This window comes from Cynocephalus volans, chromosome 1 (assembly GCF_027409185.1).
Source record: "Cynocephalus volans isolate mCynVol1 chromosome 1, mCynVol1.pri, whole genome shotgun sequence".
Classification (NCBI taxonomy): domain Eukaryota; kingdom Metazoa; phylum Chordata; class Mammalia; order Dermoptera; family Cynocephalidae; genus Cynocephalus; species Cynocephalus volans.
The window spans coordinates 228,254,067-228,281,134 of NC_084460.1; the positions used below are offsets into that span (position 1 = coordinate 228,254,067).

The window sequence follows — 27,068 nt, forward strand, 5'->3', positions numbered from 1 at the left end:
AAATGTACTTTATTTGAATGTACTATTTTCTAAAAAATAGTGAAAGGGTTTTTTTTGTTTTTTTCTTTTTTTAAATTTATCCTTGCATTCCACAGCAAAAATAATATGGTGACATAACAACATAGACACTTTAGCTGAGTAGCTGGTATATAACAACACGATAAATAAATCATTACATTTTTCTGTACAATAATACACTATAAATTCTAGGTATTTCTTTTTGTTGATAAAACTTTATTCAGGACTAAAGTAAGTACAACTCAAAAGGTAAAATAAGTAGTCTCATATACATATACGTCATTAGAGATTACTTTTCCTGAAGAAGTAATCTGATAATATTTGTTAAAATTAAATATATATATATGCTTGGATACTGCAATTCTAATTTTGAAAATCTTTTCTGTAGAAATAAAGTACCAATAGGAAAAGCAACATACACAAAATTGTTTGTTATAACATTAGCATTTAAAAATAAAATAAAAGTGTTTGAGAATAAAACAAAATTGAACTCTGGCAGCTTCTGGTCAAGATGGCAGAATAGACAGTCCCCAGCATCACTCTCTCCCACAAATCAACCAACTTACAACTATTAAAAAGCAACAACAGCCAAGCTGGGGCTGCTAGAGCTCAGGGGAAGTGGAGGAGAGACGTACGGAGTGCATGGAGGCAGGAGAAGCCACAATGAGAGAAAGAAAAGATCACTCCCCCCATTTCAAGTCCCAGCGCTTCAAGGATGGAGCTGGTGAGCACATGGAGCAAGAGCTGGCAAAAGCCCCACCTGTGCCCTTCAGACGAAGTTGCTTGGAGGCAGCAGGGGAGAAGAGGGCCTTGGTGCCCCCAGAACAGCAAGACCACTAATAGGGTTCCCATGGACCCACATAGGAGTGAGGAGCCACTCAGAGGCTAGTGAGACATCACAAGGGACCTGCACAGCCTGCCCCATGGGAAGTGTTTGGAGCACAGGTGGTTGGGGAGACAGGCCCACCAGGAGAACACTGGGGCACAGCAAGGACAAGTGATCTGCCCCCCAATCAGCACAGGACCGATCAGAGGAGAATGGTCAGAAACACAGAACTGCAGGGATGCCGTTTGCTGAAAAGACTCAGGACCAGCCCAGAATTTCCACACAACCCAGGTGTACAGGACCTCACAAGACCCGGAAATACATATAAGGCCAATAATTAAAACCTGAGCTGTACAAAAAGGCTTCCCCAGGGAATATCAGCAAAACAGTAATTTAGCTCAACTACAGGGCTCAAGTGCTGGTCCCCACAGGAAGTTCCCCCATTTTAGAAGTAAGCAAAGGACAACAAATTAGTTCCAATGCAGAATTTAAGAGGTGGAAACAGTGAATAATCAAACACAGAACTGGAAGAAAAAAAACCCCCCACAGATCAGAGATAAAGTTTGATATTAACTGGTAAAGATCTGCCACCACCTAAGAACACCTATAAAGCCTACAATGACTGGAAGCCCCCAGGGCTCCCAAGTCAGGGAGTGGGGAGGGCTCTAGGCCTCAGCCACACACCCCCAATGACCATACACAGCCCAGTGACGAGCACCAGGCCTCCAGCAGAAGCTCCCAGGCTGAGCTGGGGCAGCGGGGGGATGAGGGCCTCAGCCACACCCCCCTAACATCTGCACCCACCCCAGTGATGACCACCGAGCGGCTGCCGGAAGTGCCTCAGGCTCCCACCAGGACGGTGGGGGGCCAAGGGCTTCAGCCACACTCCCCTGACATCTGCATCCAGTCCAGCAATGACCAAGCTGCTGGAAACCCCCTGGTCTCCCCTACCAGAATGAGTGGGGGGTGCCATGCGCCTCAACCATGACCCACCTCCTTTGACCTCCTCCTGCCCTATTTCCCTCCCCCTTCTGCTCTCCCCTTCCTCTCCAACTGCTCTGCAACATCTTAGAATGTAAAAAACTAATAATATTAATAAATAAATTTTAAAAATAAATTAATAAAAATAAAAATAAACCTGGCAATAAGAAAGAGTGGAACTAGAGCTAGTAGTATAAGACAAGATTGCGGGCCTTTTTTAGTTTCAGTAAAGGTGTAATTTTCTCCTCTAGTTTTGATTCTTTTTGTTCATTTAAGGGAGAAATAGCTTAACTTTTAAAAAATATATGCTAATGCAGCCATTTTCCATAGAAGTTCTATTATATACATTATTATTCATATATTATTTCATTTCAAATATTTTGATCCTAGATATATAATTTTAGCCAGTATAATCTCTTAGGTGACTAAGTATTCTCCTTATATATAAAGTGCTATTCTTTTATACTGGCCTTAAATTGTTTTGAATATGTATTTCTTAGTTCCAGTAACAGGGAACATTTGGGAGACATTTTTGATTGCAACAACTGAGAGGGTGCTAATGGCATTAAGTAGATAGAGGCCAAGCATACTGCTAAATACCCTACAATGCACAGGATAGTTCTCCTTCCAACCCAGAATTATCAAGTGCAAAATGTTAGTAGTGCTAAGGATGACAAACCCTGATCTAAAGTCTCAAAAATTGTATTACTTGGAATTCAACTAACCAAAACTTTCGTTTAAGTAGTAATTCTATTTAACTATAACAGTAAGATGATTCAAGCTGACTTTGTTGTTTTTTTCTTAAAAATTTCATATTTTAATTGCTCTATACATTAATGTATAAAACAAAAATAGTAAAAATATATTGGGGTATTTATAGCATATGTAACAGTAAAATGTATGAGAACAATGACACAAAATATGGAAGGGAAGAACTGGGAATATAAAGTAGAACGTTTCCTGGATTATTCAAGCTCATTTTGATAATCCAAAGCCACTGCAATAGATTAAAAAAATTATATTCAACATATCTTTTGTGTCAGCATACCCTTAAGAGTGTAATATTTTACATTTTGTCCAAATTGTTTAAAACTGATAAAATATGTAATTAATGCACATCATAATGCTCACTCAATCTAGATAACATAAATTTGCTGTATTTTACAAAAATGATATTCATCTATAACAATTCTGAGAACAAAAATCATAATTTATGAGAATGATAGACCACAAACAACTTCTCTGCATGATTTTATGTGCTACAAAAAATATGATGATCAATTGTTAATGATAACACTGTTCAGATTCATGTCTATCAAATATCTCTTTTTTGTGTAATCATAGAGTTTATGAACACTGACAGCTGATGGGTATAAACCTGAACAGATGCAAATAGGGAGGGCAGACTTGTTGGCTAAGAAATGTAAACATGATCAGTTCCCCATGTTTCAGTTGCACTAATACTTCAGTACTAAACATATAGCTATAGAATAAAGATTCAGAAATTACCCATAGAAATAAATTTAGATATTTCTCCTGAAAGGAGTTTTCTTAAAGAATGAGTTTACCTGAGCTAACAATACCAAAAGCTTTCTATGGGAGTTCAAAGCACAGAAGCAGATTCAGTGAACCCTTACTTTTCCTTTAATAATTTAATCTCAAGTGAAATACAATAATTAGGAAGAATATCAGGAGATAGTAACTATGCTGTTTCTCTTGGTTTAGTAGAACCACTAATAGTAGAGTTCTACAAGTCCATTATTTTCTAAAAGTTCTGACAAAGGCTTTTATATAACTATTTCATTAGACAACTTCTAGGCAACTGAACATTTGCACATATAATAATTTAAGATACTAAGCAGCAAAATGAAGCAAAAAAAAGCAACAAACAGTTGCTTCCCAAAGTCCCTGTTAAGGGACTTTGGGAAATAGGTAATGGAGCAGAAATACCTTATTGGACAGCAGACTAAATTATGTTAGCAGGAAAATGATTCTTTTTATAAAATGTTTACTTACTTACATTTTCAGAAACATTTCTTTCAAAGAATTATGAATAGTATATTGTGGTTTAAAACATAAATATGTAAAGTAGATTGATGTCCTCTGTCACTTGACACATTTTAACTACCACTCTCAACAATCAAACAATTACATCCTCAAACAAAAACCAGCTGGCAATTAGGTGCTCCATGCTTCCCTAATCACTGTTTCCTTACCTGAAAAATGATGAGATCAAATTAAACTAGCTCTCAAATAAATACCTATCAAAGTTTTATAAACTTGGTGGTTAAAACAAACAAACAACCCAAAAAGGAAACAAACTAAAACTAAAATACACACACACACACAAAAATTCACAATGTATTGAAATATTTAACAATTTAATTACATTTTTTCTTATCCTTCCTTTCACTGGTCTTGATTCTATTTCAAATGTGTATCATGCTAAATTATAGATTTCTGTTAAATCTTTTAAAGATTTACTCTTGTCTTATTTATACCTCAAGAGATCTGATGATGAGAAAATTATCCAAAAGTAAAGGACTGGTTTTTGCATTGCTGTGTAAATAATCTATTCCAGGAGTATACTTTTCCATCCAAAGGATTAAAGATTCCTTTGCAATGAGATATCTGTGGGGAAGAGGTTATCCTAAGACATATGAAAAAGATATAAGAATATTAATGGAAGATTTGAGCAAGAATTAACAACTGTGGATCAATAAAACCACAGGTATGATCTATAAATTTAAATATTGACTAGACTTAGAAATTTCTAACAAGGATAAAAAGGTTAGAAAGATAAAAGGAGAGACAATGTATGGGTAACTGTTCCTTTCATGTATACATTCAAGGGGCTCACAAAGAACAAGCAAAAGATGTAAAGTTTTGCTTATGTAAGAAACACAATTAAAAGGTTTTGGTATGATATGTCTTTATTTTCATTAGTTTCAAGAAATGTTTTGATTTCCTGTTTAATTTCTTCTTGGATCCATTGGTAATTCAGGAGTATGTTGTTTAATTTCCATGTGTTTGTATAGTTTCCAGAGTTTTGCTTGTTATTGATTTCTAGTTTTAATCCATGGTGGTCTGAAAAGACACCCGAAATGACTTCAATTTTTAAAAATTTCTTGAATGTTGATTTGTGACCTAACATATGGTGTATCCTGGAGAATGTTCCATGTGCTGATGAGAATGTATATTCTGTAGTTGTTGGATGAAAAGTTCTGTAGATACCTGCCAAGTCCAATTGATCTAAAGTGTAGTTTAAAACCTATGTTTCTCTGTTGATTTGTTGTCTAGATGATCTGTCAAATGCTGAAGAGGTGTGTTCAGGTCCCCAACTATTATTGTATTGGTATCTATCTCTTTCTTTAGGTCTAATAGTGTTTGCTTTATGTATCTGGGTGCTCCAGTGTTAGGTACATATATATTTATGATTGTTATATGTTCTTGTTGGATAGATTCCTTTATCATTATATAAAGGCCTTCTTGACACAATAATTACAATTCCTTGAAGTTGATACGACAAGCGAACAGATATATGAGGTTGTTGGGAGGGAGAGGGGAGAGGAAGGAGAAAGGGAGGTTTCGGTAATGGGCCACAATAACCAACCACATTGTATTGACAAAATAAAATTAAATTAAAAAAATATATATATATAAAGGTCTTCTTTGTCTCTTTTTATGGTTTTTGTTTTATATCTATTTTATCCAATATAAATAGGTATTCCTGCTCATTTTTGGTTTCCATTTGTGTTGTATATCTTTTTCCATCCCTTCACTTTTAGTCTGTGTGTGTCTTTACAGGTGAGGTCAGTTATCCTGTAGACAGCATATAGTTGGGTCTAGCTTTTTAATCCAATCAGTCAGCCTGTATCTTTTGAGTGGGGAATTTAATCCATTCACATTTAGCGTTGTTACAAAAAGTTACTGTCTTATTCCTGACATTTAATTATTTTTCTTCTGGTTGATTTAAACATCTTTTGTTCCTTTCTTTCTCTTTTACTGTTTATCTTCAGTGTTCATTGGTTTTTTGAAGTGGTTTAGTATAGTTTCTCTTTCTCATTTGCATATCTGATTTACCAGTGGTGTTTGTTCTTTCTCATGTATTCATGGTGGTGATTATTGTTTTAGGGGTTCCAGATGCAGGACCTCCTTAGGGACTTCTTACAGAGCTTGTTGTGTGGTGCTGAACTCTTGCAGCTTTTGTTTGTCTGGGAAATATACTATTTCTCCTTCATTTCTGAAAAATAGCCTTGCTGGGTTAGGATTCCTGGTGGGCGGTTTTCTCTTTTAGTACTTTGAACATATCATCCCATTCTCTTCTGGCCTGTAGGATTTCTGCTGAGAAGTCTGCTGTGAGTGGGATGAGGACTCCCATATAGATGACTTGATGATTTTCTCTTGCTGTTTTTAAGATTCTTTGTCTTTGAGTTTTGACAGTTTGACTACAATGTGTCTTGGAAAGGACCCTTTTGGATTGAATCTGTTTGGAGATCTTTGAGCCTCTTGGATCTGGAAGCTGGTATCCCTACCAATACCTGGGGGAAGTTTTCTGCTATTATTTCATTGAATATGTTTTTCAATGCCTTTTCTTTTCTCCTCCCCTTCTGGAACACTGGTGATTTGGATGTTTGTGTGCTTAAGGTGGTCTGCTAGCTCTCTTAGATTTTCTTCATTTTTAAAAAATTCTTTTTTTTTTTTTTTGGTCTCCTTGGGTTATTTCAAGATCAGAAATTCTTTCTTCTACTTGCTGTAGCTTGCTGCTTACACTCTCAACAGTTATTTTTGTTTCATTGAATTAGTCTTTCAGTTCCAGGAGTTCTGCTACATTTTTTTAATGGTACCTCTTTCATATCCTAGATTGTTTTTCTCATTTAGCTGTGGTGTCTAACTGAGTCTTCTTGTATCTCACTGAGTTTCATTAATATTGTTACTCAGAATTCTCTTTCAAACATTTCAAAGGTTTCCTGTTGTATGGGATCTGGTATCTGAGAATTACAAATTCTTTTGGTGGTGTCATTTTTGTTGTTTGCTTGGATTTCTAGTATTCCTATGTTGATGCCTAATCATCTGGTGGTTACTTCTTCTATTACTCTGGGGTGGCTTTTGAGGAAAGAGACTCCTTCCCGTAGATTTGTATATATTGCCTGTTGGGTGGGATGTTTTAGTTTTGGTTCCAAGTAGACTCAGTAGTTTCAGTAGTTCTGGATAGACTCTGTTGTTCTGGGTAGACTCAGTAGTTCTGAGTAGACTCAGTATTTCTGGGGAATGCTAGCAGCTATGTCTATGGCTGGGGGATGCACACATGCTAGCTGGGCCCACACAGGTGGGTGAGGGCTGTGTGGGCAGCCAGGGTGGCTGGTTCCACACAGGCAGCTGGATGGCTGGGCCCATGTTTGTGGGTGGGGCCACATGGGTGGCTATGATGGCTGGGATAGTGCAGGCAGCTGGATGTCTGGGGCCACGTGGGTAGCCAGTGCAACTGGGATCATGCAGGAAGTTAGATGGCTGGGCCCACACAGATGGGTGGGGCTGCACAGGTGGCTGGATAGCAGGACCCATGCAGGTGGGTGGGGCTGCATGGGCAACTGGGTGACTGGGCCCAGGCAGGTGGGTGGGGCCACGATGGTGGCTGGGCAGCTGGGGTCACATAGGCTGCTGGAAGGCTGGAGTCATGCAGGCAGCTGGGTGGCTGGAGTTGTGCAGGCAGCCAGAATGGACTACGCAGTAGGATGCACTCACAGGATAAACACCTGTGCAGGAAGAAGGGCCACAGCTCTGGGACTAGACAATAGCACATGCAACTTCCGTGGTGGTGGGGCAGGCCATGACAGCAGCTGGAGGAGGATTACTGCTGGGAAGTGCTCATAGCTGAGCAGATTCTTTCCACCAAAAATGAGAACTCCTCCTGGCTGATCCTGGTTTGGGAGACATGGTGGCAGCTGAAGCAGTAAGCCTCCTTCTCATCTACACCAGTCTGCTTGATTTTTTGTGTTCCACAGGGTCCTCACCTGGTTCCCACTGCTTTCCCATGCTCTTCCACTGATGCTCTCCCCTTACTCACCTATTTTTGTAAATAAAGTGTTATTCACTTCTGTATGAGCTGTGACTGCTTTTGCACCACAATGTCAAGTTATCATAAACACACTTGAAATAAATGGAAAAAGAGAGGCATGGAGCCAGGGGAAACCGAACCCAGCTGCAACCAGGCATGCCGCTGCCGCGTCGGTGCCCTGCTGTGGCCCTGAGGCAGAAGCTGGGGGAAGCCAAACCCAGCTGCAACCAGGTAAAGAGCACATCAAAATCAGCTTTTCCATGCGGATAGCCCACCATAGCCACTGCAATTGCCACGGCTACCGCAAAAGTGGCTAGTCGCTACGGCAATAGTCACAGCCACTGTGAAGATGGTATGTCAGACACTTGACTGCATTGACACAAGGAAAGTAACCGATGGAGACCCCCCCCCGAAAAAGAGGTCCTCTCTCTCCACAAAGCACAATCCAGGGTAACAGAAGAAACATCTGCTCTACAATAATAGTGTAATAGTGGGGGACCTGAACACACCTCTCTCAGTACTGGACAGATCATCTAGGCAACAAATCAACAGAGAAACAGTTAATCTATCAGAAGGAGAGAACAAATCTATGGTTATTAAAGGGGGCTAGGGAGAGATTGGATAAGGGGCATAAAGAATAAGTATGATTTGTAATAATGAATATGCTAATAAAAAAATAAAAATAAATAAAACCCTCAGAACCAAAAAAAAAAAAAAAAGAAGAAGAAGCTATAACCAAAAACCAATGGAAATTTTAGAATTGAAAGATGCCAACAAGCAAACAGAAAGGACATTGTTGGGGGGGAGGGGGGGAGGGAGAAGGGAGGGAGGTTTTGGTGATGGGGAGCATTAATCAGCTACAATGTATATCGACAAAATAAAATTTAAAAAAAAAAATAAAAAAAATAAAAATAAAAATAAAATAAAAATAAATAAATAAATTAATTAATTAATTTTAAAAAAAAAAAGAAAGAAAGATGCAATAATCAAAATAAAAAATTCACTGGATAAACTCAATAGGAAAATGATGACAAAGAAAGGACCAAATGAACTTGCAGGTAGATCAATAGAAATGATCTAATCTGAACAACAGAAAGAACAAACATGGAAAAACAGTTAACACTGCCTCAGGGACCTGTGGGACAAAAATAAAAGAATCCTGGAAGCAGAGGAGAAAGGGTGTGGTGCTAAAAAATTACTTTAAGAAACAATGCTTGAAAACTTCTTACTTTTGGTTAAAGACAAAAACAAAAGAATCAAGAAGGTAAGCAAACTCTAAAGTGGATAAATCCAAAGAAATATTGAATTCTAAACAGAAAAAGAAATTTTCAACTAAGTGTACCACTTTCACCAAATGAATTCGAGTATTACCTCTTGGGAAAGAACCAGAGAAACATCAATTTATTTCCTGATAGTAAGCTGAAACTTGGAATTATACTGTATTGTTTCTCTCCTATTCTTTCATTTCAGTCAATGTCAAAAACTGACTTCTTACACTGCTAATTGATTTTTTCCTAAATTTATAAAAATATTTCATAAATGCTAGGGTCTAAAAGAATATATAACAAAATCCCATGTTTTAATTCTTTTTGTGAATACTAAATTTACTAAGAATCCTTAACTGTGAAAAAATGCATCAAAATAAATATGAAATACATAGATGAAACATGTAAGATAGTCAAATCTCTCCTTGTCATACTTTTCAATCCAAGCCTTAAAGAGTGGTCCAATTATTTTATACAAAATATTATATTCTGAAATCCAAAACAATAGAATCTGCTCAACCTCCTGGAATTTTACTGTCATGGGTGTGACCCATCTAACCTAAACCAAATCTTAGTATTATAATTTCATATTAACAGTTCATGTTAATTCCTACAAGACTGATAATCTCAAAAGTACACCTTGAAGATTTTAAAGCTGATCTTTATAATCCTTTTTCATAGAAGATATAGAAAAACACATGAAGAAATTCACATTTAAAACATTAAATTGTGCTTTGGCTAGCACACTGCTGACCTCTGGAGCTCTGGCATGCATCCCTGGTTGGCTTCCATTTTTCTCAGAGGTCTCCATAAATGAAGGCAAGATTGGTAACAAAATGTACCTATTAACATGCTTTCTGACATTACTGGCCTTGACCAGAATGCATGAAGACTTTCTCCAAAATAGCTTTTCCAGGCATGTTATGAAGATCTGCAAATAACCCACAAGTTTGTAGGAATTTTATGGCTACTATTAAGTTTATATAAATTTCACCTGTCTAATATGTCTCAGGGTCATACTAACCTTAAAAATAATTTTAAAAAGAGGCTCACAGAAAATTTAGCCTAGTCCTATCAACATTCACAAATACCATGTCCTCCCCTCCTTTTAGGTGGCTATTGATATGTATAACTAGGCTTAGAAAATATGAAGTTCAACTAAATTGCTTACAGATTTAAAAGGTGATTTCAAACATTGCAAATGTAAGTAATCGTGTGCATTTCTGATGTTTAATGCTTTCTAAACCAACGATTTGCTAGCTCAACATGTCCTATCACTTTTGCCACACCCCCCTGACATCTGCAACCCAGCCCGGCTATGACCAAGCCACCACTGGAAGTCCCCCAGTCTCCCCAGTGGGAATGAGGGGGTTGCCACAGGCCTCATTTCATTCCCCTTTCCCCCTCCTTCTTCCTCCCAGCTGCTCCACAACATCATAGAATGTGAAAAACTAATATTAATAAAACAAACAAACAAACAAAAACATGTCCTTATCGGTTAGAAAGCAAGTACAAATGATTGGGAGAAAATTAACTCTATAATTGGTGAATATTAAATGTCATCTGTTAAAGGTTATAGAATTTTAGAGCTCTAAATTTAACTTTTCCGCAACCATTATTACTTTAAAATTTCTCAACACCATAACAGAAGTCAAAATTTTCTAATATCTATTATAGCCAGCTGCTGCTAGAGATAGCCACTATTAGTATCCTAATTCCTTTTTTCATTTTTTTCTTACTTAAACTGTCATCTAATTGTCCCTTCTCTCTTTACAAACCAATCCTCTGAAAAAAAGCACTGTAATCACATACCTACTCTCTCACCGTTCCCCATATTAACAACAGAATTAAGCACATACCACATAGTGGCATGTTTTGTTGTTATTGTTGTTTTTCCTTAACCTTGAGATAACTGATGATTTTTGTCCTATCTCTCCTGTATTTAGGACCAGATGAGGAAATAAGTGATTGGAAAGAGGAGCTGGGGGATGGGGTGGAAAGAGTGAGGTGGGGAGGAGGAAAAAGTGGGGGGAGGGAGAGAATAGGAAGGTAGATGGATAGACAGATAAAGATTTTGGAGAGGCAGCATCGCTGATAGACTATCAAGAAGAAAAGAGACCTTTGCCTTGATGTAATTTTTAAATAATGACAGTTTTCATGAAAGTAAAGTTCTACCCTCCACCCCCATCCGGGAAGTAGAAGTGTCCATGACCCATTATGCTTTCCCTGTGCTTCGCTCATGCTTTCTCTTTACAGATAGTCTAATTGAGCAGACAGGACTTCTTGCTGTTGAGGGAATTCTTGTCCCTTAACTTAACAGTGGGTCATAAGACCCCATTCCTGTTGTCAAAGCTGTTTGAGGCAGACATTGCAAGGAGACAATGGCTCGCAGTGTTAGTACCTCTAAAAGATGCTATGATCTAATCAGATTCTTCCTGATACCATATAGATATTTTAACTAATAGAAACAGGGGAAGTTGTTGCTGAGATGGGAGATCAGTGAGGCTGTGGGCTTAAGAATATATAAGTTAAAGAAAAGTAGGTTGGGAAAAAAGATGGAAAAGCACATATAGAGAAGCTGAGTGGACCTGACAGAGAAGATGAGGGATGAGAGTATGGCTAAGGTTCTTTTCCTTAGACCTGCATTTTAGATTTTTTTATATTCCCTGAGACTTCTCTGTAGCTTTCCAAACACCTATCCTTTTGAGTTTTACTTGAGTTTCAGTGGGTTACTGTTCGTTGCAATCTAAAGAATCTAGTAGAAAACTTCCTAACAAATGTCATGCTTATTCTTCCTTTTTCTCATCTTTGCTCTTACCATTTACACCACTAAGATATATTCTGGTTTTCCCTTCAAATAATCCAAATACTGTACTCCTTCAAATATAGGCCCAAGAGTCACTTTATCCATAAAGCTGTATATGACTAATATTAGGCCACCACTTCCCATCTTTGAATTATAGAGTACTTGAGATTCTACCCAGGAAGCTGCTAATTACATTGACTTTTTACTGCTCTGCATTTGTTTTATGAGTTCACTGTATTATTCAGCACTCAGTCAGTATGTCTGTTGAGACTAAGTTTCTGAATCAGTAAAGTGGGATTATTTATACTTACTTCAAAGAACTATTATAAAAGAGATGGCCTACCACACCTCCTGCTAGGTATTTTGTTCTTATGTCTTTGGTGAGGAGAGTACATAGAAGAAAATATCTTTGTTTTCTTCAAACTAAAGATATAAGGGTGGGAAAAAGCTCAGTAATAGTCAACATTACTTCTTTTCTAAGTTAAATGTGAGCAAAAATAAGTTTAAAATGTCAAAAGGATTTTCAATTCCAAGCAGATTTCCTTCAAAAGTAAACCTGAATTGATGTCCAAGAGTTTATTATTCTATCCCGTCATTCTGGCCCTCAAAAGTGCATCATCTTTACTTTAGTTTTAGATAAGACTATAATTTACAGTTTTGTTTTTAGATAAAAGTAACATTTTTATTTTAGTTTCTAGATAACCGAAATAGTAAAACTGCTTTTTCCTAAGAATACATAATTTTAAAAACTGAAATAGTAAAACTGCTTTTTCCTGAGAAGTCAACACATAATTTTAAAAAGTTCATTACTCAAAAAATTAATTTTGCTTAGACTACAAATTTCCTTTTTTCAGTAATTCAGGGACAAAGTTTTCTCCTTTTTGACATTGATAATCTCCAAATGTCCATTAATAGTTACTATAATTCCTTCCACCATTCTTAACTATAAAATATAAACAAATTATATATTAACTTATCCTTTCAAATATGCCCCATCCATTTTCTTCATAATCTTTATTATTTTGTGAATTGCATACACTTTTCCATGTCTTACTGTATTGACATGCCCAAATATTAATGTAATATCCTTTTTATTTGGAAGAATCAAGACCCTCTGTGACAACGCTCAGAGAGAAATTAACTGCCTTCATAATACAAGGTCCTAAGTATACAACCCAAACATGTCTTAACATGACGTACATTAAATACATGAAAACATCATTTAACAGTTAAATACAGCGATATAATGAATGTAACTATGAGCCAAATTTCTTTTAGTATTTCTGCAAAATAAAACAGAGTACCAACTCAATAAAATCATTCTAAAAGTTAGCACTGAAATGATTAAAAATTTTTTGTAAGTATCCTTTATAAATAGCTTACTGATTACTAAAATTAATGTAGTCTAATGACAGAACCATGTATACCTACTGGAACTACAAAACTGTCTGTACTTTACATGCTCATCTAAATATTCTATTCCGAATGTCCAAAAGTTAAATATATTTGGGTTGCTCGAAAGGCTAAACATAAGAGTTACCATATGATCCAGCAGTTCTACTCCTAGGTAGAATTCTACTCCTACCCTTGGGCATATACCCAAGAGAAATGAAAAGGTGTCTATACAAAAATTTGTATGTGAATGTTCATAGCTATGATTTGTAATAGCCCAAGAGTGGAAGTAATCCAATGGCCATCAATGGATAAATGGATAAATAAAATGTGGTATACAATGAAATATTATTCGTCATTAAGAGGAATGAATTATTGATGCACACTTCAACATGAAAGAACCTTGGAAACATTACACTAAGTGAAAGAAACCAGTCACAGATGGCCACATGTTGCATGATTCCATTAATATAAAATGTCCAGAAAAGGGAAATCTGTAGAGACAGAAAGTGGAATAGTGATTGCCTAGAGCTATGGGTAGGTTGGGGGAAAATGGGGAGTGAATGCTATTCGGCAGGTTTCTTTTTGGGATGATGAAATGTTTTAATTAATTGTGGTGATGGTTGCACAGCTCTGTGAATAAAGTAAAAAACTAAATTGTATATTTTAAATAGGTGAATTTTATGGTATGTGAATTATATCTCCATAAAGCTGTTTTAAGAAAGAAAGAATATTTGGATCTCTCATTGATAAAATGCTATCTGACAATGAATTCTCTTTTGAAATTTTAAAATCAGTATTCTCAATTCTAGACTCTATTATAAAAGATTGAATGTAGAATGTCCCCTGTATGACTTTTCATGTGTTACATAACGAGATGTTAAGACATGAAATCAAGTCACTTACATAACTCTCTCAGGCACTCATACATTTAGTTAATCTTGCATCTTTATGTTTTATACATATATATATATTTTTTAAAAAACTTGCTAAAGCCATATTAATTCAGTTTGGGGACTAACACATTTATTCAACATTATAAATACCTAAGTACTTGCCAGACTTGTTCCACAACCTCATTCCAATAGTACCATGATTGCCCAGATTTTTATAAAAGATGGATTTAATAGAGATAAATAAGTCTGAGATTCTAAACTTCATAAACTATTCACTCTTTTTTGCTGATTCTGCTCCCTGAATATCTTTTCTCTATTCCCACCATTATCTTAGTACAATCCTAAATCAATTCTTATTGGAAATGCTGCAATAACCTTTGATGGAGTTTGGATGTGTTGTCCCCTCCAAAACTCATGTGGAATTTTGATCCCCAATGCGGCAGTGTTGGAAAATGATTGAGTCATGGGGGCGGATCTCTCATGAATGGATTAATGCTCTCCCTGGGTAGGGGCATTAATGAGTGAGTTCTCACTCTATTAGTTCCCGCGAGAGCTTCTTGTTTAAAGACCCTGGCACCTCCTCTCTTTCTCTCTCTCTCTCTCTCTCTCTCTCCTCTCTCCTCTCTCTCTCTCTCTCTCAGACCCTGGCACCTCCTCTCTCTCTCTCTCTCTCTCTCTCTCCTCTCTCCTCTCTCTCTCTCTCTCAGACCCTGGCACCTCCTCTCTCTCTCTCTCCTCTCCTCTCTCTCTCTCTCTCTCTCGCTTCCTCTCGCCATGTGATCTGCTTGTACCCGTCAGCTGCCTGCCACTTTACGCCATGAGTAGAAGCAGCCTGAGGCCCGTGCCAGATGCAGCTGTCCCAGAATCATAAGCCAAATAAACCTCTGTTCTTTATAAATTATCCAGTCTCAGGTATTTCTTTTATAGCAACACAAAACAGACTAAAACAGCCTTCTAAGAGTTCGCTTTGCTTCCTTTCTTCCAATCCTTCTCCACACATCAAATAACTAAACAAACTACATATTAATTTTTCAGCTTATATAGTTGACAAATGTTAGCCAGGCAGGCCTACACATTTCCTTTAATCTATCACTCTAAATTCAACAAAAAATATTAAAGGACCAGTAAGAAGGACAATTATACATATGCTTGGCAATCATGATGCTAATTTTGAACCCACTCTCCTGTATCCACTTGATTCTACTCACCTTCTGTCATTCCTACCAACACTTCATTCTTTCTCATTTTTCTGATTTGATGGTTCCATTTGTTGTTTGTATAAGACCTTGGCTTCCCATGATAACTATTTTGATACCCTGTACTAACTCTAATGTTTCTAGCTGCTTTGTTGAACACCCTCAACACCCTTGTTAAAGTTAGTACAAAGTAATCTTTATCCTGCATTCCAAGTCTTTCATCAGTTAACGCAATTCCACTACCATAACAGTAAAAAATAAAGTTACTTCATCCTTATATTGAAGCAGTCATTACCCTGTCATAGTACAAATATCAGCTCATTCAGAATTATACTTTTTGTTGTCTGTAATTTTACACTTAGTTAAAAGCAACACATTTTATCATTGTTTATATTTGCTTGTTTGTTTTAACTATTTTACTCTTTTTATTCTGCTCATTAATGATGTGGAAGACGAACATAATGGAACGGGGGTACTACCACCACAAGGGTCCAAAGAACCAAGGGTGCAAACCAGTCTCTTCCCACTTTCTCTGTCTGAGATAGGGTCTCTAAGACCCAGGATAAAAGAGTGGAATGTAGTTATATTGACCCGATTTGCTTCTGGACCTTTTCCAGAGCTTTACTGTCCAGTTGTCGCTGACAAATGATGACAAGGCAAGCGAATTCCAAGTCCACACCCACGACGGCCCCTTCAAATTTCCAGAGTAAATGTTGCTACATCAGGAGCTGAGCGGCAGCTTTTGAACTCATTTCTCTTAGACGAGTTGTATGCGATTTTCTCCACACACTCTGTGGAACCACACTCTGAAGTGGTTTGGGCCTGGAAATGAGAACATGGAGCGCACTCTTCTGCCACTGCAAACTCTTCCACCAGCCAGCACTGCAAATTTGAGGTGCTCACTGGCAGCTTTTCTTCCTGCATTGGGAGGCTCTGCTTGGCAGAGCTTGAAGGTGAAGGCGCCGAGTAACAGCAGAGGTGGTGGCCCTTGGGGAGACCATGCCTCTCTGCTCCTGCGAACGTGGAGTGTTCAGTGTCACACCTATTGGAACAGAGGGACCTGCTTGACTGGCCTAGTGCCTCCCTCCAAGCGCAAAGGCGGCACTCACTCTGCAGCCCTCCCAGAGGCTCCAGGTCAGGGAGGCGAAATGCCAGTGTTGTCTATCAGGGCAAAGCCTCTATGGACGTGCCCGTGGCCACAGCGAGAGAAGCCCATATGCATTTGTTGGCTAGGAATGTAAGGTGCCTCTGCGGGGCCGGCCAGGTCCTGGAGGAAGGGCCAGCAGGGGCACACAGGCCTAGCACCCACACACCTCGACCTCCGCCCACGGAACGGGCCATCTTGCCCTGCTTTTTAAGTTTTCTTATCCAGCTAAAAAAATAAATAAATTTCTTTTAGGTGATTAGAGGTGTTCTAAACAGCAGAAAGGTGTAGCAATAACATATATAATAACCACCCCCATCTCATCTTCATTTCCCCAAATAAAAGGGCAATATAACAAGGATAAAAGGAGCACCGGAAATAAAATGGCCTGGATTCCATTTCCAGCTATGGTACTAATCAATAGCATCTGACACTGGGCGATTTATTTAACATCTCTGCACCTAAGTTTTCCCTATGCTTACAACTCTCATTTGTAAAATACACCAGCAATACTTTTGTAATTCTTCTCCTATAAGTATAGTCCAAAATGTTTAAATGTCTTGTTACATCACCTTCTCCATGAGGCCTTCCCTGGTCATACTATTTAAATATCATCATACCGCCACCATTACTTCTCCTTAGTACTTATTACCATCTAAAATACTACATGTATTTTACTTATTTCTCTTATTTATTGTCTGTCTCCCCACAAGATTGTTGACTACTATATCTATTTGGTTTATTTTAATCTAGAACATTCCTAGCACACAGATGTGTTCAGTGAATATTTGTGGAATGAATGAATAAATTAATGAACAGACATCTAAGAGAACTTCTCCAATTCCAAAAAGTCATTAACCTAAGAAAGCAAATCAGAAAATCTCTTCAAATCTAGTTAAGTAAATTGAATAAAATAAACCAGTGTCTATACTTTGCTTTAACTTTTCCTAAATATACTATAAACTTGACAATTACAGCAAAAGCATCAATCTTGATTAGCACATTTATCATATCAGTCAATAAACCTGACTTGCAAAAATGTTGTACAGATCCTTCTAATGACAGATACATGTTGGCATTCAAGCCTCTTCTCTTAATTTTAATAAACTATTGACACCCTAAAATTTAACTTACCATGCAAGTAACCATTTGTGGCATAAACTCTGCTTTTCCATATTTATACCAAAATTTTCAAATTCACTGAAGACAGGGAGTTAGGCTCTACCTACTTCTCTTGTGTTAGTTAATTTTACTTTACTCAAAACAGCAATTCCCTGAGGTTGGTCGAATCACATATGGTTTATGAGTCCCATATTGAACATCTCTCTCTTAAGACATATACTGAAGTCCCAAAAAAAGACAGGTAAATGAAGTTCCACTCAGCTTATACAGTAAAATATTTTTGATATAAATATGAAATACTATACACAAATACCTAAAAGCACAAGTCCAGAACATTCCTCTATCAAAGTTTCACATTAATTAATTTGGTTCTCCTGTTCAATCTGTAAATGTAAGCTATGTTTTATTTTATTTTTTTATTATTATGAATATTCATGAGATACAAATTACCAGAAATTGCTTTTATCCTCTGTGTCCCCACCCAATTGTTTCCCAACCACCCTTCCCCACTCAATCTCCCCCCTCTATGTAAGCTATATTTTAAACAAAGATGTACAGAGCAATTCTCTTTCGAAATTTGCCTTGGTATATAGAACTTTATTTACAAAGCTACATATTTATTATATAATCACAATCAATTTATTTTAACTCTTGATGAACAAGGAATAATATTATGAAAATGATTTATACAATATCTTCAGATAAAAGTAATAAGACCACTACAAACAGAAGGAGTCATATACTTAGAGATAATAAAAATGTTAATTTAGAATCTAGTGGAGCAAAGGAGTATATGATTAATTTCATAGCAGATGAGAATTCCAGCATAGTGCCTTTACCTAGTAGGCTTTCAAATATTTACTGAGTGTTAAATGTGTTATTTACTTCATAAAAGAATTTACCATAGACTTCCTTTAATATAATGACTATCAAGTCTGGCTGTATATTACGAACATCTGAGGGATCTTTAAAATATATGTACCCATGCCAAGGCCCATCTCCAGACCAATTATATCAGAATCTCTGGGGCTTACGGTTTAAGCATTAACAGTTTGGGAAGCTCTCTAGGAGATGCCAGGGTTGAAAGTCATAGTATAGTGCTTTTAAAAGCTTCAACATTGCTGGATTATAACAAATTTGAAGTTCAAATTAAAATAGTAAACTAATGTTCACTGCACTATTGGTTTGGTATATAATATTAAGGGTTCTATAAGACTGACTAAAACAAATGAGAGAGAGAAATAAAGAAAGAAAGAAAAGATCTGCTAATATGAGGTGGTAGAAGAAATTAAGATGAATACAAAAAAAGGAGGAAAAATACATAGAAAGCTTGAATGAGGAGGCCTCTTAAGAAGAAGGGATGAAAATGGAATTCATCATCATCTTAAGATCCAAAAGCCAAGTAGGAAGTTAAAAGAGAATAATTCATACAAGTAACTGCAGATATATATAAAGGGAGCTGCTATAAACTGGAACGACAACCAACAACTTGAAAGATAATTGGCTTTACTGTTAGCGGAGGCTCTAAATAGGTAAGTGTATAATACATTAAAAACTACCTACCCTGTGTCCAGGTGAACACTCAGTATGGGAGGTGACAACGACAGGTGTGAGAACTCCTAGCTATCCTCCTGTCCTAACAAAGACAAAGAAAGCTGAACCAAGGATCTCTCCTTTCCAAGAGTGTCCTGCTCTTCCCCAAAAACCTCCTATAAAGACTGGCTGGTAAGATTGCTATAACTAGAGTTAGTCATATGGAAAGGAGGTAAGGAAAAGAGGACCTCTGCCCCTCCAGAAAAGTTTCTATAAGGATATGTGGCTACCTAGGAAAGACTCTCTATGTACCCATGAATCCCATACTAGGTAGCCCTTACCACAGTCCATTACTTCTTGAGGATCTACTTTATCGACATGTCAGAGGAAGTCAGGGTGATGATGGGGGAACTGAACCTACCAATGGAACCTATTACCCCAGCTATGCAGGAGATTTGAGTAATATGCCATATTACACTAAGATAAGTGACTATCCACAAAGTTCAAATTCAGTATCATGTCTAAGGAATTATTAATAAAATAAACACATTTGAACAACAGATCTTCATTAGGCAGTTAAGAAGAAAAGCTTCCTGAGAGGGATGACGTGGACTTCTATCAGCTGTTTAGATAGAGGAATATCTCCTGATGCTTGGGCAATAACTCCACGAAGAACCAGATAGGTCTGGTCCGGAAAAAAACCCAAACCTCCAGTAAGGATACTATTAATACTTAGGCTACAGCTGGAAAAAGCTCAGAAAAGAGGGTCAGCCTTTCAGAAACTGTGTATCTACTAGAACATGGGCCCAGCAGGGAAACACCATTACCCCAATGTCTTATTCTCCTCTCCCCAATTTTAAACACCCTAAAAACTTTCCTTTTGGGGTCAGAGATAAAAGAGTACTGAATCCTCTTCCATTCTCAATAATTTGTGTCACGGGGTGAGAGGAGGATAATAGGAAAAGAAAGAATCAAGTGAGAAAAATCTAACAACTAAGATCCAAAGAGGTAAGAGTCCAAAAATTGGCACTACTGGTAGGACTGATAAATAACCCATCATTCACATTTAAGCCCCCTGTTCTATATCAGCTGTAATACTTCGCAGGACAGGCCAACAGAGAAGTAATGGTACCCCTATGTTATTTAAAGAATAGTAATATTTTTTTTCGCGGATCCTAAGATGGCAGTGGCTGCGGCAGTTGGCGCGGAGTAGCTGAGGTGGAAAAAGCGGCCGGGAAACTTGTGGACCTTCCTCATGCTGTCTCTTAAGGGAGGATCGCTGCTGGTGGCCGGTTGTGGGGGCTGACTGCCACTTTGCCCTTGGCAGGAGAGGCCGCCTCATTTACAGGCAACAGCTTTGAAGTATGGAGCAGGAAAAGAACTGTTTCTTAGCTGCAAAAGTGAGTCTCTAAACAGGGAACACAGCGCCAGGGCCGCTGTTGACGCTGCCAGGATCCCGGAGGCCGGGGCCGCGCTGAAGGCGGCCAGCTGCCCTATTCAGGATTTGAGGTTTCAGGCCGGCATAAAAGAAGATTCCTGGGAGCGCCCGAGCTGCACCACGGGACAGAGAGAGCAGCCCTAGGCAGCGGCGGCCGAGAACGGGAATGGTGATGACGCAGAGGCAGAGAGAGTGGCGCCCAACCCGGCACATCCCCGTGAGTGACCCCCGGCCCGGCCCTGCTCGGGGATGGACGCCCGCCCGGCTTCCGCCTGCCCCACCGGGCCACTCACTGGCCCTGGGGCTGCCTCCATTTTCTCAGGTGGTGGCGGTTCCAGCCCGGCTCAGCCCGGCTCAGCCAAGCCTGTCCTCCTCACCCGGCTTGGCTCATCACTGAGCCTTTCCACTTGCGTGCCCCAACACGGGGATTCCGGGGCCCTGCGGGCCAGCCACCCCACCCACTCCTTCTGCGGTTCTTTGGCGGGGCCGGTGGTGTGGGGCATCTCCGGCCAGCTTCGGGAGGGGAAGGAAGTACGAGCTGGGCCGACTGTCACTCCACCGCACCCTGGGCTCCGGCCCACGGTAAACTTCCTGTTACCAGGAGAAGATACCATCTCTGCGGCCACCAGTTCGGAAAAACGCCTAACCAATTTCTGGTTAGGAATATGTGGTCAGAGAATTCCCGAGTTCACTTGGACCTGCCGGAAAGCTGACTGCGGGCGGGCACCGGACTCAGTCCGCGCCAGTGGGATTCAAAGGTGAACCGTGTGCTGCAGGCTCCTCCTCGAAGGAGCTCACGCTCTGGTGTGGGAGATAAGACAAGTACACAAATAACCGTGATACCAGGAGGAAGGTGATAAGTCCTGAGAAAGATCTACACAGTGCTACAAAGGCACCCAGAGCGACCGGTTGTCTGCGCCTAGCAGAAACCTGGTAGACTTCCTGGGCGAGCCGGTGCCGAGCAGGGTCTTGAAGGCCCAGCTGATAGACGAGGGGTGCAGAAGACATGTCACAGCCCAGCCCAGTGCGCACAGAGCAGGGAGACGTCTGGCTAGGGAGGTGGAGACTCGACAGAAACCACACACCCTGTGGGGTCGCCACTGCGTGATCCAACAGCCTGGGCCAGAGCGCACGGAACAAGGAGAAGTCCCGCACGGGAAGTGGAAGCTCAGCAGAGACCACACACCCTGCGGTACCGCCCCATAAATCCAGCAGCCCAGCAGAGTCCAAGCTGAACAGAGAGGTGGCTCCCCGGAGAGGCCCAAGACCTGAGGCAACCACACACACAAGGCACTACAGGCCAACTGAGCAGTCACGGAGGTAGCCATACCAAATTGGCAACCACAGCAACATCTTAGTTAGTCAATAGTCTCAAACCGGTGGACTGTGAAACCCCCTGCCACAATGAATAAACATCAAAAAAAAGATACCAGAAATACAAAAAATCAAGAAACTACACCACCAAAAGTTAACAAATCTCAAACTCTAGATCCTATAGAACAAGAAGCCCTTGAAATGACTGACAAGGAATTTCGAGTGATAATTCTAAGGAAACTGAATGAGATACAAGAAAACTCAGGTAGACATCATGATGAAACGAGGAAAAGTATACAGGACCTGAAAGAGGAAATGTACAAGGAAATCAATGTCCTGAAAATAAATGTAGCAGAACTTGCCGAACTGAAGAAATTATTCAGTGAAATAAAAAACACAACGGAGAGTTTAACCAGCAGGCTTGTCGAAGTTGAAGAGAGAACCTCTGAACTTGAAGATGGACTGTTTGAAATAACACAAGCCGACAAAAAAAAAAAAGAAAAAAGAATCAAAGACATTAAAGAAAATCTGACAGAGATATCAGACAACCTTAAGCGCTCAAATATCCGAGTCATGGGTATCCCAGAAGGGGAGGAAAACAGAGATTGCACTGAAAACATATTCAACAAAATAGCGGCAGAAAACTTCCCAGGTATAGGAAAAATCACAGATCTTCATATCCAGGAAGCTCAACGATCTCCAAACATATTCAACCCAAAAAGGCCCTCTCCAAGACATGTTATAGTCAAATTGACAAAACTCAGAGACAAAGAGAGAATCTTAAAAGCTGCAAGAGAGAAGCATCAAATCACCTATAAGGGAGCCCCAATCAGGCTAACATCAGACTTTTCATCACAAACCCTAAAAGCTAGAAAGCAATGGGATGATGTATTCAAAATACTAAAAGACAAAGATTGCCAGCCAAGAATACTCTACCTTGCAAGGCTATCCTTCCGAAATGAAGGGCAAATAGTATATTTCTCAGACAAACAAAAACTGCGGGAGTTCACTACCACACGACCACCCTTACAAGAAATCCTCAAGGGAGTACTGGGTTTGGTTCCTGAAAAATAACTACCACTGCCATAAAAACCCAAGAAAAATCAAAACCCACTAGTATAATAAAAATGGCATTCGTGAAGAGAAAACAAACAAACAAAAACGCTATCTACAACCTAAGGAACCAACAAACACAGAAACCAAACAGTAAATCAGAAAGCAAGGAACAAAAGACACCTAAGACAATCAACCAACCAAGAAAATGCTAGGAATAAATCAACACCTTTCCATAACAACTCTTAATGTAAAAGGATTAAATTCCCCAATCAAAAGACACAGACTGGCTGACTGGACTAAAAAGGAAGACCCAACTATATGCTGCCTACAAGAGACCCACCTCACCCATAAAGATTCACATAGACTGAGTGAAAGGATGGAAAAAGATTCACCATGCATACAGAAAAGAAAAACGAGCTGGAGTAGCTATTCTTATATCAGACAAAATAGACTTTAAACTAAAAACCATAAAAAGAGACAATGAGGGACACTGCTTAATGATAAAAGGACGGATGCATCAAGAAGACATAACAATCATAAATATGTACGCACCCAATGTTGGAGCAGCCAGATTTACAAAACAAACTCTATTAGACCTAACGAAGGAAATAGACACTAATACCATAACAGCAGGAGACCGGAACACCCCACTGTCAATATTAGACAGATCATCTAGGCAAAGAATCAGTAGAGAAACACGAGATCTAAACAATACTCTAGACCAATTGGACTTGACAGATATCTACAGAACATTCCATCAAACAATCTCAGAATATTCATTCTTCTCATCAGCACATGGATCATTCTCCAGGATAGATCACATATTAGGTCACAAATCAAGTCTCAATAAATTCAAAAACATTGGAATTATCCCATATATTTTCTCAGACCACAATGGATTAAAACTAGAAATTAATAACAAACGAAACTCTGGAAACTATACAAACACATGGAAATTAAACAGCATTCTACTTAATGACATAGGGGTCCAAGAAGAAATCAAGCAGGAAATCAAAAAATGTATTGAAACTAATGAAAACAATGATACATCATACCAAAACCTGTGGGATACTGCAAAAGCAGTATTAAGGGGGAAATTTATTGCATTAAATGCTCACCTCAGAAGAATGGAAAGATGGCAAGTGAACAACCTAACACTTCACCTTAAAGAACTAGAAAAACAAGAACAATCCAAACCTAAAGTTAGCAGACGGAAAGAAATCATTAAGATCAGAGCAGAACTGAATGAAATTGAAAACCAAAGAACAATACAAAAGATCAATGAATCAAAAAGTTGGTTTTTTGAAAAGATAAATAAAATTGACAAACCATTAGCATGGCTAAGAAAAAAAGAAGAAAGAACATTCAAATAACAAAAATTAGAAATGAAAAAGGCGATATTACAACTGATTCATCTGAAATACAAGGAATCATTCGAGACTACTATTAACAACTATGCGCCAACAAATTTGAAAATCTGGAGGAAATGGATAAATTTCTGGACACACACAAGCTCCCAAAACTGAACCATGAAGACATAGAAAAATTGAACAGACCAATAACAATAAAGGAGATTGAAGTTGTTATCAGAAGGCTCCCAACAAAGAAAAGCCCAGGACCAGATGGATTCACAGCAGAATTTTACCAAACATTCAAAGAGGAATTGACACCGATTCTTTACAAACTATTCCAAAAGATTGAAACAGACGCAAATCTCCCAAACTCATTCTATGAAGCAAACATCATCCTGATACCAAAACCAGGTAAAGATATAACCAAAAAAGAAAACTACAGGCCGATATCTTTGATGAATATAGATGCAAAAATGCTCACTAAAATACTAGCAAACAGAATACAGCAACACATACGTAAAATTATTCACCACGATCAAGTGGGATTCATCCCAGGGATGCAAGGTTGGTTCAACATACGCAAATCAATAAATGTGATACACCATATTAATAAAGTCAAACACAAGGACCATGTGATCATCTCTATAGATGCTGAAAAAACATTTGATAAAGTTCAGCACTCATTCATGACAAAGACCCTCTATAAGTTAGGTATAGAGGGAAAGTATCTGAACATAATTAAAGCCATATATGACAAACCCACTGCCAATATCATCCTGAATGGGCAAAAGCTGAAAGCTTTTCCTTTAAGAACAGGAACTAGACAAGGATGCCCACTCTCACCACTCCTATTCAACATAGTGTTGGAAGTACTAGCCAGAGCAATCAGAGAAGAGAAGGAAATAAAGGGCATCCAGATTGGAAAAGATGAAGTCAAACTGTCCCTGTTTGCAGATGACATGATCCTATATATCGAACAGCCTAAAACCTCTACAAAAAAACTGCTGGAATTGATAAATGATTTCAGCACAGTAGCAGGATACAAAATCAACACTCAAAAATCAGTAGCATTTCTTTTCTCCAATAGTGAACATGCAGAAAGAGAAATCAAGAAAGCCTGCCCATTTACAATAGCCACCAAAAAAATAAAATACTTAGGAATTGAGTTAACCAAGGAGGTGAAAAATCTCTATAATGAGAACTACAAAACACTGCTGAGAGAAATTAGAGAGGATACAAGAAGATGGAAAGATATCACATGCTCTTGGATTGGAAGAATCAACATAGTGAAAATGTCCATACTACCCAAAGTGATATACAAATTCAATGCAATCCCCATCAAAATTCCAAACACATTTTTCTCAGAAATGGAAAGAACTATCCAGACATTTATATGGAACAATAAAAGACCACGCATAGTCAAAGCAATGCTGAGCAAAAAAAATAAAGCTGGAGGCATAACACTACCTGACTTTAAGCTATACTACAAAGCTATAATAACCAAAACAGTATGGTACTGGCATAAAAACAGACACACTGACCAATGGAATAGAATAGAGAATCCAGAAATCAACTCACACACTTACTGTCAGCTGATCTTTGACAAAGGCACCAAGCCTATTCAGTGGCGAAGGGACTGCCTCTTCAGCAAATGGTGCTGGGACAACTGGATATCCATTTGCAGGAGAATGAAACTAGATCCATACCTCTCGCCGTATACTAAAATCAACTCAAAATGGATTAAGGATTTAAATATACACCCTGAAACAATAAAACTTCTTAAAGAAAACATAGGAGAAACACTTCAGGAAATAGGACTGGGCACAGACTTCTTGAATACAACCCCAAAAGCACGGGCAACCAAAGGAAAAATAAACAAATGGGATTATATCAAACTAAAAAGCTTCTGCACAGCAAAAGAAACAATTAAAAGAGTTAAAAGACAACCAACAGAGTGGGAGAAAATATTTGCAAAATATACATCTGACAAAGGATTAATATCCAGAATATATAAGGAACTCAAACAACTGTACAAGAAGGAAACAAGCAACCCAATTAAAAAATGGGCAAAAGAGCTAAGTAGGCATTTCTCTAAGGAAGATATACAAATGGCCAACAGACATATGAAAAAATGCTCAACATCACTCAGCATCCGGGAAATGCAAATCAAAACCACATTGAGATACCATCTAACCCCAGTTAGGATGGCTAAAATCCAAAAGACTATGAACGATAAATGCTGGCGAGGCTGCGGAGAAAAAGGAACTCTCATACATTGTTGGTGGGACTGCAAAATGGTGCAGCCTCTATGGAAAATGGTATGGAGATTCCTCAAACAATTGCAGATAGATCTACCATACGACCCAGCTATCCCACTGTTGGGAATATACCCAGAAGAATGGAAATCATCAAGTCGAAGCTATACCTGTTTCCCAATGTTCATCGCAGCCCTCTTTACAATAGCCAAGAGTTGGAACCAGCCCAAATGCCCATCATCAGATGACTGGATACGGAAAATGTGGTACATCTACACAATGGAATACTACTCAGCTATAAAAACGAATGAAATACTGCCATTTGCAACAACATGGATGGACCTTGAGAGAATTATATTAAGTGAAACAAGTCAGGCACAGAAAGAGAAATACCACATGTTCTCACTTATTGGTGG

The 27,068-nt window shown here is 38.6% G+C and overlaps 1 protein-coding gene and 1 pseudogene across 9 annotated transcripts in view; both read right to left on the bottom strand.

The window, feature by feature from the left end:
• BAZ2B (bromodomain adjacent to zinc finger domain 2B) overlaps nt 1–27,068 on the bottom strand; it is a 294,255-nt gene that overhangs the window by 159,893 nt on the left and 107,294 nt on the right. The gene's annotated exons all lie outside the window — the stretch shown is intronic.
• On the bottom strand, nt 16,020–16,779 carry LOC134369281 (protein JTB-like; annotated as a pseudogene).